We start from the raw sequence: 18804 nt of genomic DNA, 5'->3' as shown, positions 1-18804 counted from the left end.
TTTACTTGTCCTAGGAAAAACTGAGCAGTTCAGGATTTCAGTTTTCTTTATTTTTCTCTTGTGAAAATAACACTCGAGTGTGTGAGCTTTTGAACAATCAAAGTGGACCCATATCTATCTGTCTATCTATCTATCTATCTCTCTCTCTATATATATATATATATATATAAATATATATATATACATATATATATATATATATATATATATATATATATATATATATATATATATATATATTTATATATATATATATATATATATCTAATATATATATGGGTCTACTTCACTTCACGTAAAACTCATTTCACTGACAGTGATTTCAGAGAGACCAAATCACTTAAAGTTAACTTCACCTAAAACTCATTTCACTGACAATTAGTACTGGCAGTGTGTAGAGTACTGTAAGGCAAGTAAAATGAATATGTCCTTTTCCCCACTGTAGTGTGATCCTGGAGTTTGGGATGTGTGGTGAGCACACACTGGGGGCTGTGGGGGACATAGTCCCCCACCTAGTTTGGTTTTATATTATCCAGTTTGGTTTTATATTGTTTGGTAAACCAAGCTAGATGAGGGGCAATGCACCCCACGCCCCCCAGTGTGGGGGGCACCCCCTAACTATATATACTAACTCCAGGATCGCACTACAGTGGGAAAAAGGGCATATACTTTTTACTTGCCTTACAGTACTCTACACACTGCCAGTACTAATTGTCAGTGAAATGAGTTTTAGGTGAAGTGAACATTAGGTGAAGTGAAATTTAGTTGATTTGGTCTCTGCGAAATTAATGTCAATGAAATGAGTTTTAGGTGAAGTGAAGTAGACCCATATATAAATATATATATATATATATATATATATATATATATATAATTTTCTCGTTCTGTGTGCGTGTGTGTGTGTGTGTGTGTGTGTGTGTGTGTGTGTGTGTGTCCACATGTGCGCGTGCACACACACACACACACACACACACACACACACACACACACACACACACACACACACACACACACACACACACACACACACATTATTAGGTTAATACTAGATGCAAGGAAAAGTATATATTCTTTTCTAGGAAGAAAATAATGATCACTGTCTAGAAATCAGTATGCACAAAACCTTACGGAAATTCACAGCAAAAGAGAAAGGCTAGATGATACAGATTTGAGGGGGTTATTTTTTCCTTCCTTTTCTCAAAGTATACTTAGTTATTAAGAAATGCATTGCATGCCATTCTATAGCAAAGTTTAGTGAATACATTAACTAGAAAATGTCATTTGCGGTAATGTTGACTTGGTAATGGAAGTAACGTTCATTATGCAGATGATTCAGTTGTGGTACGGAGACAGAGGACTGAGAGTGTAGTATCTTCTGCTAATGACTGAGTTACTTCCAAAGGTATTTTAGATACCGAAAGTGATTTCTGTTCTCCAAATGTTTGGTAGAACTGCAGTGGTAGTGGAATAATAGAGTTGGACCCTCAATTAATTGTGAGAATTTGGGGAAAAGTAACAATGGTAATTTTTCTAAAGGCACTGTTTCTGTTGATAATGAGTTTAGCAATAATTTTGCCAGGTTAGCAGCTGCTAACCCAAAGGAATAATGCTGAATATGCACACAAATCCCAATGCCGAAAAAAGCAGGACCCAGTAGCTTGAATACGAGTGATTCTTTCAAATTAGTTTAATGTAAAATCAGAACACAGTATACATAAAGCACTTTTCATCTTCAGAAACCTGTTTTTTTTCAGCATTGGGATTTGTGTGCATATTCAACAGTTTTGCTTGTTTCGACAACCCTAAGGAATACGATAAGAATAGACAGTAGAGATTATGTTGCAAATGGTATTCAAGGGCACACAATTAACAGTTATAATCCTGTTGTGTTTAGTGAATGGATACAGAACACATTTTCTTTTTCTAATGTGAATAATGTAAGTCCTGTTGATAGTGGTACTAATTTCCCTTGCTTAACAGACCTTGTTAATGATTTTTAAAAAAGTCATTAAAAATCAGAGGGTTAAAATTAGATAACACATATTTGAAGGAATGTTTACAGAAGAAGGTGATACCTCTAGGTTTGTTTGTTTTTTAGATTCCCTAATGGTTTAAATTTTGCGGAACCAATGTTTTTTGAGTCTGCAGATTTATTTCATCAACATGGTTTATAACTAATTGACTTGATCAGTAAATGAAACAATAAGAATATTAACAAATTATTAGCATATGGAAAGTTAAATGAACTTATTCAGAACAATTTACTTTTTGAAAGTTACAGCTCTATGTTTTATAATGATTTTTTCTAGAATAGATAATAAGTGTGAAGCTATTTTTTAAAGAAAATGTAGGAAGTTGCAAAGAGTCATTAACCAGCATGGTAAGGAAGAAACATATCTTATTTTTAATGGTAACAATTATGGACAGGTTAACACTAGAGGAGAGGTATTAAATTTCCACATTGATTTAGGGGAAGAATGTGATGGTGCTGACAATATGGGAGAAAAGAGAACGCAGATTGTTTTAACAAAGGGTTTCAGCACAATGGTGATGAATAGTATTTTACCCCACTTCACAGATCAGAAAGACTGGCAAGCAGTCAGGGGAACTTCAGAGACACAGGGCCAAACAATATGAACACCAAGGAAGCAAGGAACATGAATATGAATTACATGGGTTGGAAAAAGGTGAGGTTTTAAAGGGAGATATAGAATGTAAATGCCGTGGAGTTTTACCTACTCATAATGGTTTTAACATATTTAATTATAATAAATTGGTTATTACCATAGGCTTTTTTTACATTGTTTGAAAAAGGATTAAAATTCATTCCAAACAGACACAGCAGGTGTTATTTTGGAATTGAGGTTATATGTTAGAAAGTTAAATTTGGCTTTATTTTTTTGGGGAATGAAAAGCAAACACGAGAAGAAAGGGCCATTGATAGTAATTTTAAGAAAAAGAGTTTGTTTAATTCCCTAACACACCCAATTTTAGCATCCTTTGAAAGAGCATATATGAATGATGTATATAAACTTTATAGCAATAGAAATAACAAAGTAGACATATATTAAGTAGTGAAGAATCCAATTTATAAGATATGTTAATGACAGATAGATCTATAAGGGTTATAAATCTAGACAAGGTGGGGCATTGTTATTTGCAATACTATAGATTATATAAGTCATATGTTTAACATTTTACATAATTCAGATTACTATAAGATAGTATTGACAAATGAGGTTAACAGCATATAGACAGATTGATTTGTATTTAGAAGAACTTTTTGTTGACAGTAAAATTTCTTTAGATATATATAATTTTTAATAGTAGAGAATCCTTACGCACTCCCGATGTTTGAGATACCCAAAGTGCATAAAGACATAATAAATCCTCTATAAAGACCTATTGTTTCAGAGTGTGATTCTAAGACCGACCCATTAGTCATTTATATAGATAAAATGTTCAAACAATATCTGAAAGTGGTATACCAAAAATGAAAAAAAAAAAAGATGAAACCACTAATAAAGCTAACTGCCAAACTAGGAATTTAGAATGCAAACTCTTCATTCTCTGCTTTAATCTCACTGACTTCTTCAGAATAAAATCAGTACATATTGTAATTTTGACCATTTTATACAAATTAAATAATATGATTAACATTAAATGTTTTTGAAAGACAGGAGATTACAAATAGTATTGTCTTGAATTATGTCACACATTTTATAGTATTTATGGAATGACGGAATTGTTTTACTGTTAACTGTTTTATTGCTGTTAAGTGATACTGTCATTTCATTGGTTTACTTTTGTATAAAAACCCAAAGTAATTTATTGATTTTATTCTGAAGAAGTCAGTGAGACAAAAGTGGAGAATAAAGAGTTAAAGAGTTTGCACTCTAAATTCCAGCTTTTATCTCTTTGGCAGTTAGCTTTATTAGTGGTTTCATAGATACAATTTTAAAGCCAATTTATAATCAGGAAACACATTTATTGAAGGATTCCTGGGATTTTTAGGTAGGTTAATATCTGATACACAGAGTGCAATGATTACAGTTTTTAACTATAGATGTTGTGGACCTTTTTAAATCAATTACATTGGAGGAAGGACTTTCACTCTATCTTGACACTCATAAAATGTGATTTTATACTGGCTGAAAATGTGAGACTCTTATTAGATTTTGTGGATTTGGTAATAAATAATATTTTTATATATTCTGATGGTGAAGTGTTTAAATAGGTAAATGGGGAGGCAATAGGGGCTTCTTGGGTTTTCACTTTGAAATATTTTAAGTTTGTTAAACTGTATTTAAGATTTTAGATGACATATTTATTTTATGGGATGATCCTCACTATAAAGTTAATAATTTTATAATTTTTTTTTTACAAGATTTGAGTACTTTTTTAAAATTAATTTATAATTTTAATAGGGATATTATCAATTACCTTGATGTTAAGTTGGATGAAGCTAGGCTAGGTTTTAAAACTAAAGTTTATCAAAAGCGTATTTTTAGCAATTCCTACCTGCACTTTGCAAGCCTACACCCATTTGTGTTTAAGAAAAACTTAGTGAGGGGACAGTGTATTAGAGTGGTAAGGATGACTTCCTGTTATAATGATTTGGAAGGGAATAAGAATATCTTGAAAAAGATGTTTGAAGAAAGGGGCTATCCTGGATCATTGGTTCAAGAGATCATTACTGAAGTAGTTGGTTTATGGGGTGTAAAATTTATACCATTATTAGGTGAAGGATTGAAAGTGACTTCAAATGTAACCCCTAATACATATTCACATGGTATAGGTTTTGATAGGGCTTGTATAGTAAGCTATACTGAAAACTCCAGGGTGAAAACTCAGTGTGCCACTCAACCATAGCCCATAAGGCATAACAACGTACCAAACATACCTAGTCATAGGTGACTCTATAGTCAGGCACACTGATGTTCCACTCACCAGGCTAAACATGGAGAAAGTTACTGTCAGCTGCCTGTCAGGTGCCAGGATCTGCCACATGACACACACACTCAGGTCACTCCACAACAAGTACAAATATGACTCTGTCATTGTCCATGTTGGTGTGAATGACTTGAGATGTACCTCCCTGGACTACATGAAAAGAGATGTAGAGGAGCTCTCTAATCTTGTAGCCCAGGCAGGTATGACGCTAGCCCCGTGTAGCATTTTGCCATCACTCAGAATGATACCACAGTACAAGATCAAAATGATTGACTTCAGCAATTAGCTAAGCTTCTGGAATCATCCTAAGGGGATCCAGTATCTGTCTGCTTGGGATGACATGATCGGCAGACCATGATACTTTGCCAGAGATGGCCTGCACCTGTCACCCTTGGGATTCCGGATACTGGCTAAGGCTCTTGCCACTCCTATAGTGCCTTTTTTAGGCAAGGTTCAAATGACAAATTCACCACCATAACCGGTACAAGCAAGCAAAATCTGAGGGTAATGCTACTTAATGCTAGAAGTCTAAACATCAAAATGCACTCATTCGAGGCACTCCTTAAAATGGAGAACATCGACATCTCTGCAGTGTCAGAGACTTGGTTCAAGGCTCCAGAGAGCATTCCCTGCATTACCAGGCTATAATTCATACCACACCTTTCGGCCACCTAACCTGGACCAAAACACTAAAGGTGGAAGAGTGTCCATATTTATTAAGGATACCCACACCTTCAGGCTAGTTGCTCAGCATAATGCATCCAAGATTATCCAAGGGCAACTAACTGAGCAAAACCGCAATCCAAATTGTAGCTTGCTACAGATCCCCCACCATGTCCCAGGATTCCCACTCCTCATTTCTAGATACACTGGGAAATATTAGGGTACAACCAAACACCCTAATAATGGGTGATTTCAGCTACCCCATCATTAACTGGGAAAACTACTCATGTACCAAACATTTTGCTCAAAGTTTTCTGGAAATCATAAATTCCAATGCCTTGGATCAACTTATCCACACCCCCACCAGGGGCAGCAATATCCTAGACCTGGTCATTACCAACATGGGTGACCGATGTTCCACACTAAAGGTCAATTCCTCACTGGTCAGATCCGACCACAAGCTAATGACCCTAGACATCCACATCCCATCCCCACCCCCCCATTAGGAAAACTACCATAAAAAATATCTCCAAAGCCAACTTTATGCTTCTTAAGACACAAGTGGCAAACCTCACGACACCCATGCAGACGGATAATAGAGGTACGACTGTTGAATCCTACACAATTGCACTTTATAAGCACTTACATATGTGCATGGATTGTGCTATCCCTAAAAGAACTAAGATGCTATCTTCCAAAAAAATTAAAGCCAATCTGCTGTTCCTCTGCCATAAACAAACTCTACAACAGAAGAAAGAAACTGTTGCAATAAGAGTAAAATCCCATGATTGGAGGAACTCCGTGGTCAGCCTCAGTAAGAAGCTGAGATCTGTCATAAAATCCTCCAAAGCTAGTTACAAAAACAAAATTGCCACTGATTCTAAAGACAACCTGAAAGCATTCTATAGCTATGTTAAGAATCTCAATGGCAACACTCAGATCTGCTCTGAGTTACAGCACAATGGCACTAAATATACAGAAGCAACTAATATTGCCAACATCCTAGCAGATAGGTTCAATGCTAATGTTACCCCCCTCTCACCCCCTAAAGGGCCAATCTCTGTACCGGAAGAATGCAAAGTTCCCGTAATCATGGCTGCATAGGTAAAAACCACACTCTTTAAAGCCAAGAACACTGCATCCAATGGACCTGACAACATCCCAGGCTGCGTTTTACATAAACTACAGAGCGAACTGGCACCCCCACCTAAGTACCATGTTCAATCGTAGCCTCACCTCAGGCTTTGTCCCCACTGAATGGTGCACAGTGACAGTTATCCCATTCCACAAAGGGGGAGCCACCACGGACCCCGGAAACTACCGCCCCCTTAGCCTGATGAGCCTGGTCTGCAAGGCCATGGAATGAATCATCATGGAACTTATAAACAAAGACATTGGTAATCTCCAAACTCTGGACCCCACCCAGTTTGGATTTGTAAAAGGCAGATCATGTCTCCTAAACCTGATAGACTTCTTTGAAGCAGTCACCAAAGCCATAGACGAGGGTAAGCTGGTTCACACAGCCTATCTAGATCTTGCCAAGGCTTTCAACACCATCCCCCACTCTGGAATTATATATAAACTCACTAAACTAGGTATAAATCCCTATGTCACAAGATGGGCTGCCAACTGGCTCACTGACAGAACCCACACTGTGAAAGTAGCAGACTCCAAATTCAACTTCAGACCAGTGACAAGTGGAGTACCACAGGGTTCAGTCCTGGGTCCTCTCCTGTTTGGTATCTACTTTTCTGAAGTACAGGCTAACACATAAGGTCTTTGGCTAATGAAGTTTGCAGGTGACTGCAAACTAGGAGCAATAATTGAAACTCCTAATGATGTGGGCATCCTACAAAAGGGCCTCACTGAGACAGACGCTTGCTGTCAAAGCCATGGCCTCAAGCTCAGTGCCAAAAAGTGCATTGTCATCCCCTTTGGTAAAAACTCTGTACCCATGAACTACCACATAGGCAGTAGTAAACTTAACACTGAAAGTGTGATAAGAGACCTTAGGACACAGGTGGACAGTAGTCTCTCCTTTGATAATCACATCACCCCAGTAGTCAGGAAATCCTTATACGTGGCACACCTCATCACAAAAGGTTTCTCATCCAGAAAAAAGAGGTCATTGTTCCCCTCTACTCATCACTCATTAAACCCATTATAGAGTACAATGCCCCTTTTGGTATGTACCTCACAAGAGAACTACAACAACTGGAAAGACCACAGAAATAACTCACAAAGAGGATTACTGGCCTAACAGATGCCCTATGCAGTCTGTCTCAAAAATCTCCAGCTTTACTCCGTCGCATATCGCCTACTCAGAGGTGATCTCTGCCTAACGTACAAAGCTATGTCAAACCCAGGGCTGTTGAACATGCTCCACTTAAAGAAATCCCTCCAAGCTACATGCTCTAGGGACCTAAACCTTGTCACCACAGTAAACAGAACATGCTGGAGGGATAGATTCCTGTCCCAGAGACTTCCCATACTCTGTAAAAAACTACCTATCTATATCAAACAAAGCTCCTCATTAGCACTCTTCAAGAAAAATCTTGATCATTGGATGGGAAATAGGAAATTCACCCCGGGGATCACTTCTGTGGCTCTGCTCAACAGTGGCACAGGAAAATTATTTTCTTGGGTGGCAAAAGCCAGGGTACCTTCTTGGCTAGGCTTATATAGGCCCTAGGGCTAATAGCCTAGTACCTCCCTATGAACCTATGAACCTATGAACATCTTAAAGATAATTGGAAGTTTTTGAAGGGAAATTAAGTTTGTAGGATCATAGCTAATGACAATATTTAATTTTAAAAAAGTATTGGAGGGACTAATAAGAAAGAACACTGTTAGGTGCAATTTCTGCAAACAGTGTTTTTATAATAATGAAAAACCTTGTATTAAATTGAATTATAGTCTGAACTCCAGGGTGTTTTTTAAGAACGGCAACTGTGAAACAAAAGGCATAATATATATGGCCACCTACTCTGCCTGTAATGCATTTTATATAGGTTAAACAGGTTATGTATAGGTAAAACAGAAAGGCCTTTGAAAACAGAGGTATATGAACATAATTATGATATAAGTAAAATGAATCTTAACAACACCCTTGCTAGGCACTCCAGCACTTTTGACAAGTATAAATATAAATCCTGAATGTATCTGAACAATCCTAACTTGGTTTGTGGTTTACTGTGGAGCTGACTGGTAAGAGAAGTTTTATTTAAATTTATATTTTATTTTTTGTTACCACTGTTTTTCACTGTTTGTAGGTAGGAAGGGATAGCTTGTTCACAAGATTTATTTTGATTCATATTTTGTTGTTTTACCTTTAATTTCACTGTTGGTTGTTAGAAAGGGATGGGTTTTAGACAGGCAAGCTCTAGCCATCCCAAGTGACCTAGACAGCTATAAATTTACACAGACTGCAGAGAGGGAAATCCCGAAAATATCTAAACAATCCTACCTTGGTTTGTGATTTATTGACCTTTATTTTTAAAAAGAATTGCGACTGCAAGTTATAGTGAGCACTAAGTACGGTCAGAGCAACTTTATTGTACTTACTTTAGTATTTAGTTGTATGTTGCTTGTGTGATTTTTTTTTTGTCATAGAAGTTGATTTAAGTTCGCTTTGAATCCTCTGGTTACTGATTTGGATTATTATTTTCTTTTAAAATATCTTACTCATTTGAAGCTGTATATGGATTTCTTAAATGAGTATGCAATTAATGATTTGCTAATGCACAAATATCTTGTACAGTGTAATGAATGCTATGCATATTTAAAGGTAACAGCTGATAACATTGGTGAACTGTGTTTCTCGTGTCAAAAGTTGGTTGATTTGCTTACCATTGTTAGAAGTAAATCGAGACTCAATGATGATGATTGCACTTGTTCAATTGGCATGGCTTGTAAAACTGTTGTTTTATATATAATGACTGGACTGATGAACTAAATAATGTTAGGCATAGAACAAATAAAACACATTTAGGAATGATGCATCTACTGTCTGCAAAGATCATTCAACCACTATGAAACCAAACAATGCCCCTAACAGCTTTGGAATTCTGGATGTAAGTATTCAGCAATCTGAGGATCTGGTTTGTTTAGAAGGAAACAAAAAAGAAATAAAGGAAGAAGTTCACAACAAACAAGGAAGAAAAAGAAATTGATTAATGTCTATAAAGTAAAGAGATTGTGAACTAAAACAAACACTGCTTTGTTATTTTAACACACAGGTTGCAGGCAATGATAATATTTTTCTATCAGAAAATTTTCATTTTACAGAAAAAGGCATCATTTTTCCAAAAGGGAAGGTAGAAAAAAAGAGGCAAAGGGCAGGTGAAAAGGAAGAAATCAAAACTGAACATGGAAGGACTGAAGAACAGTACTGTAAGAAAAAAGAATAGAAGACAGATGCTGACTGCATGGCTCAAGCTGTGGATTTACAATACCAGCTGGATCAGAATTTAATAGATAGTGAAAACAGTGTGATTAATAAGATTAATGGTGATGAAGATCTATCCTTTGTAACAGTTGATTGAACAGATATTACTATATTAGAAGCTGAAGATTCTTCAGAGCCGGTCAGCAAATATATTGTTGTAATTGGAGATTCACTTATTAGAGGAACTGATACTTTTATTTGCAGAGAAGGTAATGAACAGTGAATAGTGTTATGCTTGCCAAGAACAAAAAAAGAAGATGTGGAACAAGCCTTGGAATGCCTTAAGGAAAGAAAGTACGGATCCATTTTTATTCATAAAAGTACAAATGACGTCATCCACAAAGATTCTCTGAATCTTAGTAGGGAACTGTCAGCCATCTTAGATAGCATAGATTGTACTAGTGTTAGGACACATTTTTCACAAATTACCTGTAAAAAGGATAGTCAGGTCACGGCGAATGAAAATATTTTTGGGGTAAATACTTACATGGAAAAAATGTCCTGTTTTAAAAAATGGAAATGTATAGAGCAGCCAAGCCTAGTTTTGGGCACACGTGTTCAGACAGGATGGCATGCATTTGTCAAGATCAGGGAAAAGAATCTTTGCAGCAGATATTTTGCAATATTTGACAAACATGAGGCAGGATTTTTACAAGCCTACAATTTAATTGTTCACAGGTAGCAACATTTGATACATTTCTGATGGTTGTTAATGGTAGGAGCATTAATAATAAAGTGTTTTTATTGCAAAATTTGTTATATTCCCACAAGATTGATATTGTTATATTTGGTGAAGCATGGTTAGAGAACAATGACTGGAAACCAGTTCAGAGTATAAATATTTTTACTGTAATAGAAATTCTAACAAAAAATAAGGTGAAGGTGTTATGATAGGGATTAAATATAGTTATGAGATCTGTGATTATTACATGTTTAATGATAACATCAGTACTATAGACTGTGTAACTGTGGCATTAAAGACAACTCTGGAACGTATAACAATTGTTGGAGTGTATAGACCACCAGAGTCAAGTGCAGATGACCTAGAGGAATTCATACATTTCTTGCATGAAACAGAGGAGGAAAGAATAATATTATCTAGGGACTTCAATTTACCAGAAACAGACTGGAATAATATTGATTCAACAACGTTAGTAAGGAAGCCATTCACAATGTATAAACAGGAACAAAAATTGTTTCAGATTCTAAAAAAACAACCAGGAAATAGAACATACTAGACATTGTTTGTGTTCCTAAAGAAATAACTGTTACTTCAAGTTTAGTTTTACCACCATTGATATACAGTGATCATGGAGTTATAAAATGTTAATTTCTTGCTAGATAATTCTAACAAACTAAAATCTAAACCAATGCACAGAAGGTTAATTACAGATTATATGGAAGCAAAACAGTCAATATGTAAAACTAAGTGGAGTGAGGTGCTCAGTGGAGAAACTGCAGATGGAATGTGAAAAGTTTTAAAAGAGAAATTGAGTGGAAAAAAATGTTTAACATCAGGATCTAGGCATTCAGTAACAGGGGGATATATTTCCATAAGAACATGACATCTGATTAAGGTGAGAGACAAAAAATATAAGAAATGGAAGAGAGGTCGGACTACAACTTTGAACACTGAAATAAAGAAGCTGGACAAACCAATTAAGCATAGTGTGAGACAAGATCAAGAAAAAAATGAAGAAAATTTATATAAAGATATTGAGGATAGTAGGAAACTTTTTTTATAGATATATAAGATGTGGAAGGAGTATAGACATGCAAATTGATAAACTGTGCAGATTCTAAAATTTATTCTCAGACACAACAGATTATAGATATATTTACAAAATGGTATGCAAAGCAGTTTGTCTCCACAAAGGATGTTAAGTTGTCCTAGTGACATCCGAGTAACCCCAGATACTGGAATCAAATGAGATAATATTGAAAATGAACTGTACAAATTGGATCCAAACAAAACACAGGGAGAAGATGGAATTTGTAACACTGACCTGAGAACACTTCAGCAAGAACTTACAATACCATTATATCTATTAAGATTGGAAACATGCACTTATTAAACCTGTCTTTAAGGGAAAGGGGAGTAGGACAAACTTAGAGTCATATAGGCCCTTATGATTATTTTCATGTTGTGGAAAATAATGGAGAAGGTAATATTGAATATGTCTTTGTCAGAACTGGAAGGGGTGTGACTTGAAACCATATATCAGTATGCATATGTTGAAAATAGATCTATTACCACCTGTAACATGATGTTCTATTACAATATAATAACAACTATGAATGAAAACTTGTGCTGTGATGTAATTTATATAGATTTAACTTCAGCATTTGACAGAGTCATACACAAAACACTGATCAATAATTTAGAACAACTAAGTATTGATGTAGTCTTGATAAGATGGATAGCTGCATGGCTTACAAATAGGACATAGCAAGTATTATACAGCACCTGGGCAGGTAAAATTATTGGTTATAGTCAGGGTGTCCTACAGGACTCTGCCGTAGGCTCTTACTTGTTTAGATTGTATCTTTCAGACCTAACTTATCTGAGGTGTTCTACAATCTATATGCAGATGACCTGAAATTGGGTAAACTGATTACATGTGTTGCAGATAAGGCATGTCTGCAAAATAACTTGACTAAATCAACCATTTGGGCACAGGAGAATAATATGCTGATAAATGCATCAACAACTAAGCATATGAGATTTGGGAGACATAAATTGAAAGGTGAATATTTAATACAGTGCACAGTGATTAAAACTGTAGACTCATTTAAGGACTTGGGTATGTGGATAGATCCAGTTATGACTTTTTCTAATCATATCACCCAATTGGTTAATGATAGTTATAGAGCAATAGGTTGTATAAAAATGTTTATAAAGTTTAGGGATTCAAAAATTAGGAAGTCATTTGTTTGTTAGTTACATTAGACACAAACTTGAGTATGGAATAAGAATATGGAAACCCTATAAGAAAACAAGCATGAGTAAATTGGAAAGAGTACAACGGAAATATACCAAGGGCATCCATGGATGTGAGAATATAAGTTATTTTGAAAGACTGAAATATCCAAACTTGTACAGTGTCTCTTACAGATAACTAACAGGAGATCTTATTCAGGTATATAGGGGCATGTAGTGACAATTACCTCTGGGAATGTCTGGGGTTATTAAAAAGTACTAGAGAATCATCAGATAACCTATGTAGAAGATTCTATATGAATGAGAAGTGTACTAATTGGTTCTCTGACAGAGTTGCTGATTTATGGAACAGGCTACCAAATTACATTAAAGCAAGTACAGGTTTAGATATTTTTAAGAGCAGCTTGGACACTTATCATGGGAACAAGTGTTTTGGTATATTGGCAAGCAAGAAGGGCATTAATGCCTATGTTTGACATATTTGTATGTATGCACGTATGTAAGTATAAAAAACTATTGTTTGGAATTAGTGAAATCATAGAGAAGAATCCCAGATGTGGTAGATGGTAAGGTTTTATGGAGTATAGTGAGATAGTATGGCAACTTAGATTGGATGCAACTAAAAGCCCTGGCCTTAATGACAGTATAGCATTGTTCACTGCATTAAAGTTAAGATCCATGAAAGTTTAACATAATTTATTCATCACTAATTGATATAATTTTCATGGACTTGAAAATTAATTAAATTTTTCGTACTTATTTTGATATACATTTTTTAATATATTAATTAATCTGGGAATTTGTTTTTAAATAATAATTAGTTTTTAATAATTATTTTCTAATTTTGTATACATTGTATTTTCATGTATTAAAAGTATGGAACTCACTAAGTATTGTTTCCAACCCTGTGTCTTTATAATATATTTAAACTGGATGATTAAGTTATGTTAATGAGGGAATGAAGGGTATTTAATGGAGTAGGTTATTATTGTTCGCTATTGTGATGAAGTCCGCCATAATGGACGAGAGCGCTTAATTTATATGTCTATATTTTTATATTTTCATTAAAGAGAACTTTTATTATATTATACCTTTTTGACTGTTTCATTTGCACTCCTTTGAGGTTATATTTGACTTGGTAACAATCTGGCAACATCAGGAACCAGACAGTGATATTGAATGTATTATGCACTAAATAAAAATCAGTAGTAGAGAACTACAGGGTTTAATTCCCGTATCAGCACTCCTTAATATTTGTATGTAACACAGCTCTTGGGTTAAAAAAAAGCTGTGCTCTCTGCAAGTAAACATGAAGATCTGCAGCAAAAACATTTTCAGGGATTGCATTGGTGAAGGCTCATATGAGACCACTTTTTGCAGGTGTAAATAACCGCGTACGCTTATATGACTGAACGTTCTTTTGAATGGAGTTTTTGCCAGCAGCCTTTTATATGAGATCATGCTGCAGCACGGTCAGGGAATTTGGTCTTATCCCACTGTTGTACAGTTTCAGAATTAGTATACATAATTTGCTAGGGTTGTGCAAAAATAGTTTTATTTTACATTGTTTCGATAATTTTAGATTTGATCTAAAATGATCATTCTCTTGTTTACTGTTATGATTGCTCAGTGTTTGATGAAACCCTCTTTTCATGATGGACACTATGGTATGAGAAAATGTTCTTGGAAAGACTGGAGGAATGACAAAGTGAAGAACAGCTTGAACTGTACTAAATGCACTGGGCAATCAAATATTGAGTGAAATTTCATGCAGTAATGATGATCTGTAAACAAAGCAAAACATAAATGGAAAGAACCAGGACTTACTTATCTTGTATGTCCTGAAAGGAAAATTTAAATATTTGAAATACCAGCTATGGCTGTAAGGATGACATACTGCACATCAAGAAATTCCTCCATTAAAAACAAATATATTATTAACATACAGTACCACACAGGCCGAACTGGGACTACAGCTGCTACAGATACAGTACCACACATGCCGAACTGGGACTACAGTTGCTACAGATGCAATACCATGCAGGCTGAACTGGGACTACAGCTGCTACAGATACAGTACCACACAGGCTGAACTGGGACTACAGCTGGTACAGATACAATACCACATAGGCTGAATTGGGAATATAGCTGCTACAGACCTGGCAATTCTGGAGATTAAGGCTATGATTCAGCGAACTTTGTACTTGTGGAAAAAGAAACTGTTACAGCCAAAAGGGGCAGTTTAAATGATCACAGAAAATGTGAGTCAGAGTCATGTTTAATCACAGTGGGAAAAGTCCTCATTATTAGTTAATCTGCATTCCTCTGAATCATGTGGTGTTACTGCTAGTGCTAATCAGCACAACACTTTCTTATGGCAATCATCAGTAACAATCTATGCATTTCATTGCCACAAATGCCCTTTCCCATTCAGTATCCCACTCATATGCGCACATACAAACATGACCACATGCGCGCGCGCGCACACACACACACACACACACACACACACACACACGCACACGCACACGCACATGCACACTCACTCACACACACACACACACACACACACACACACACACACACACACACACACACACACACACATTCGTGTATGCACACACATAGACATTCACAGACAGTCTCTCACACACACACACACACACACACACACACACACACACACACACACACACACACACACACACACACAGTCTTACCTTATATAAAACACACACCCTCAAAAACATCACACTTATGGGATACACTCACCTCATTAGCATTTAGCACAGCCATGGAGATGGCCACCAGTGGGGATTCTATAGACCATGTAGAATCAGTCAGATTGGACCTATCTCTGAATCAGAAAGAGCTACTGCCAGAGGAAAACCTACCATGCTAGTGCTTACTGCTGCAGGAAGTTCTTTCTGAATCCCAGCCCAAATGTAGTAGAAATAAACATAGCCTTAATTATTGATATAGCTCCAAGGGTGTACTGACAATTCATGTCCTAATTAAAAATATTTAAGTAATAACACATAGCACATTCAGAGATGTATATATACAATGCCGACAGATGCAAGCTCCTGAGTTAATAGTGCTTACAAGAGACAAACTGCAGGAACATGTAAGAGATGCAGTCATACTAGCAGATCTGTACATGGCATAGGCTGTACTCAATGACAGTAGTCAGATCATTGAGTGCCATCACCCTCAGAGGTGCCATATCCTCTAGGAGTGCTTAACATATCATGCCTTTCATAAAACTGAATTTATGGTTACTACCTCAGATGCATCATCCAAGAGCAGGTTGATTTGTTTTGTCCTGATATGCAGGGCAGTGGGATACATGGGGTAGTTCGACTTGTTGATAACAGTGTTTGTGCGGCTTTGAGAATAATAGCTGCAGAAAAATTTCAATGAACCCTCGTGGGCATGGTATGTGTATCACAAACAGTTGCCTCAAGGATAGTCCATGTCATTTCCTTGATGCCATGGCACAGCATGTGGGGGAGCATATGTGGTTTCCACATACTACAGATAAGAGAGACAATAAGATGCATTCTTTTTATATCATATTTTATTTCTCTGTGGGACCGGGAGCTATAGACTGCACACATATTGCAACAAAAGCCCGGTCTCAGGAACAGATAAGAAGTTATGTCACTTTATGTGGTTCAACTCTCTAAACTGTCAAGAGGTCTGCAATGCACATGCTAATATATACTACATGTCCACAAGAAACCCAAGCAATGCCCATAATTCTAATATATATCATACTTGTAATTTATACCAATGATTTGTGCAGGGTGATTTTACCCAGAGACATCTTATTGGTGATACTGGATGTACCCCGAAACCAAGGATAATGACACTTATTAGAAATCCACAGACCATTGCAAGGAAAGGTAGCAACTGTTCCCTTTCACAGAGCCTTGTCATTATCACACATGCTATTGGCCCACTGAGACCTACTTCAGCTGTCTGGATATATCTGGGTGTGCTGTGAAGTAAGGCCCTACCACATGCAGTAAGATATTTTCAGTGTGTGCACTGTTACATAATACCATTATCTGGAAGCAGTTACAGAACAACAGAAACATCTAGGAAGAGGAAGTCCCAAACTCAGCAATGTGGGGTTTAGAGGATGAGAAGCATCTAGAGAAGCTGTCTGCAGGGGAATACTATACTAGATAAAGGTGGCTGCAGTTTGCTATCATGCTGGAAATAATGCAGTGGCTGTTTCATAACTATGGGCCAAAGTAACAAATTATATAGAAAATAAACAGTGGCACACACACACACACACACACACACACACACACACACACACACACACACACACACACACACACACACACACACACACAACCACCCAGGATGTTTTCTAACAGAAATGGCCCAGTAACACTGTGCAGCGACATAAGCTACCCAAGTAACAATGAACAAAAAGCAGGTCACAGTTTCCATCATATACACAATGATGGTTGAGCCACACTGACAAGTATCATCTGTAGGCAGTTATCTGTATGGTGGTACGTTTGAACTTTTTTTGCACTGTGTGTGTCATACCTGTACTGGTATATTAGGGGATTGAGTTACACTGGACAAGTAAGGGGGTACCAATTCCACTAGTGTATGTGTGTGTGTGTGTGTGTGTGTGTGTGTGTGTGTGTGTGTGTGTGTGTGTGTGTGTAGGCAGGCATTGTAGAAGTCTGACTGTTTCTTGGGACACAGTCTCAACAGATGTTTCAGTACTATGTCTGCTAGACAGATCCAGGGCACCCACAGGAGATGTGTGCAGACTATACATGCCCTCATTCATGGAAACTCTATTGAGGTGGTCACAAACATGAACTAGACCATGCAAAGAGAATGGAGTGCTGTGTCAATCTCAGTGAGGTACTGTACCATGGGTGGACATGGAATGAATGCCTCATTCTCTTGGATGGCCACATCACAATGTGCTTTCCTCAGCTGTAGATGGTAGGGTGGAGGTGATGGCACTACAAGTGCCTGATCATGGGCCCCCCTTCCATGGCAGCCCTCACCATCATTAGAGTAGGTACTACAGGCACAGAAGTTATGCTCACCCATGGAATGTGTTAAGGATGTAGATATTACATTTCCTACCTCAACCATTGGCACTCTGACCCCTGACTGAGCTGGAATTTGTCTGCCATCATCATCAGAGTTGGGCATTTATCCAACATCAAGCATAGTGGTGGACCTGATAACACTGAGCTGTGAAAATACCAAAACAAATCATCCAGACTAAGTTAAGACCCTGTGTTAAATCCTGAATCCCAGTGAATGAATGAATACATGCTACCTAACAGAGGGGTACCAAAAATTAATAGATAATATACCTCATGCTGCATGTTTCTGCACCTATATTACTGATGTTCTTGTGAAAAGAAGTGGTTATATTTGTAAAATGCCCTAAAGCACTATGGTAGATACTTGTTCATGTCATGTCATGTGCACCTGGGGCATCTCCAACAGATATTCTGGGTTATCAGCTAAGAACCCCATCAATATACAGGACTCCGCCATAGAAGGTAGAATTGTCCGTACCCCCATGAAGAAATGACCGATGTTTTTCCAATTCCACTCAAGGTGGTTTTTCAGCAGGCCACCTCCTGTTGCTAAAGCTGCATTTAACATGTGAATGGCTCAATGTCTCTCCTACTCATACGTCCTGTTCTGTATTTTGGCCACTGACAGCACCGATGTTTTTAGTCACATCCTGTCAGGCATGGTCACAAAAGGATTGGTTAAATTTGCCATGCAGATCATC

Source organism: Protopterus annectens, chromosome 3.part0, assembly GCF_019279795.1.
Source record: "Protopterus annectens isolate FY-2018-M chromosome 3.part0, PAN1.0, whole genome shotgun sequence".
Taxonomy (NCBI): domain Eukaryota; kingdom Metazoa; phylum Chordata; order Ceratodontiformes; family Protopteridae; genus Protopterus; species Protopterus annectens.
Note: the sequence above shows the minus strand (reverse complement) of the source record.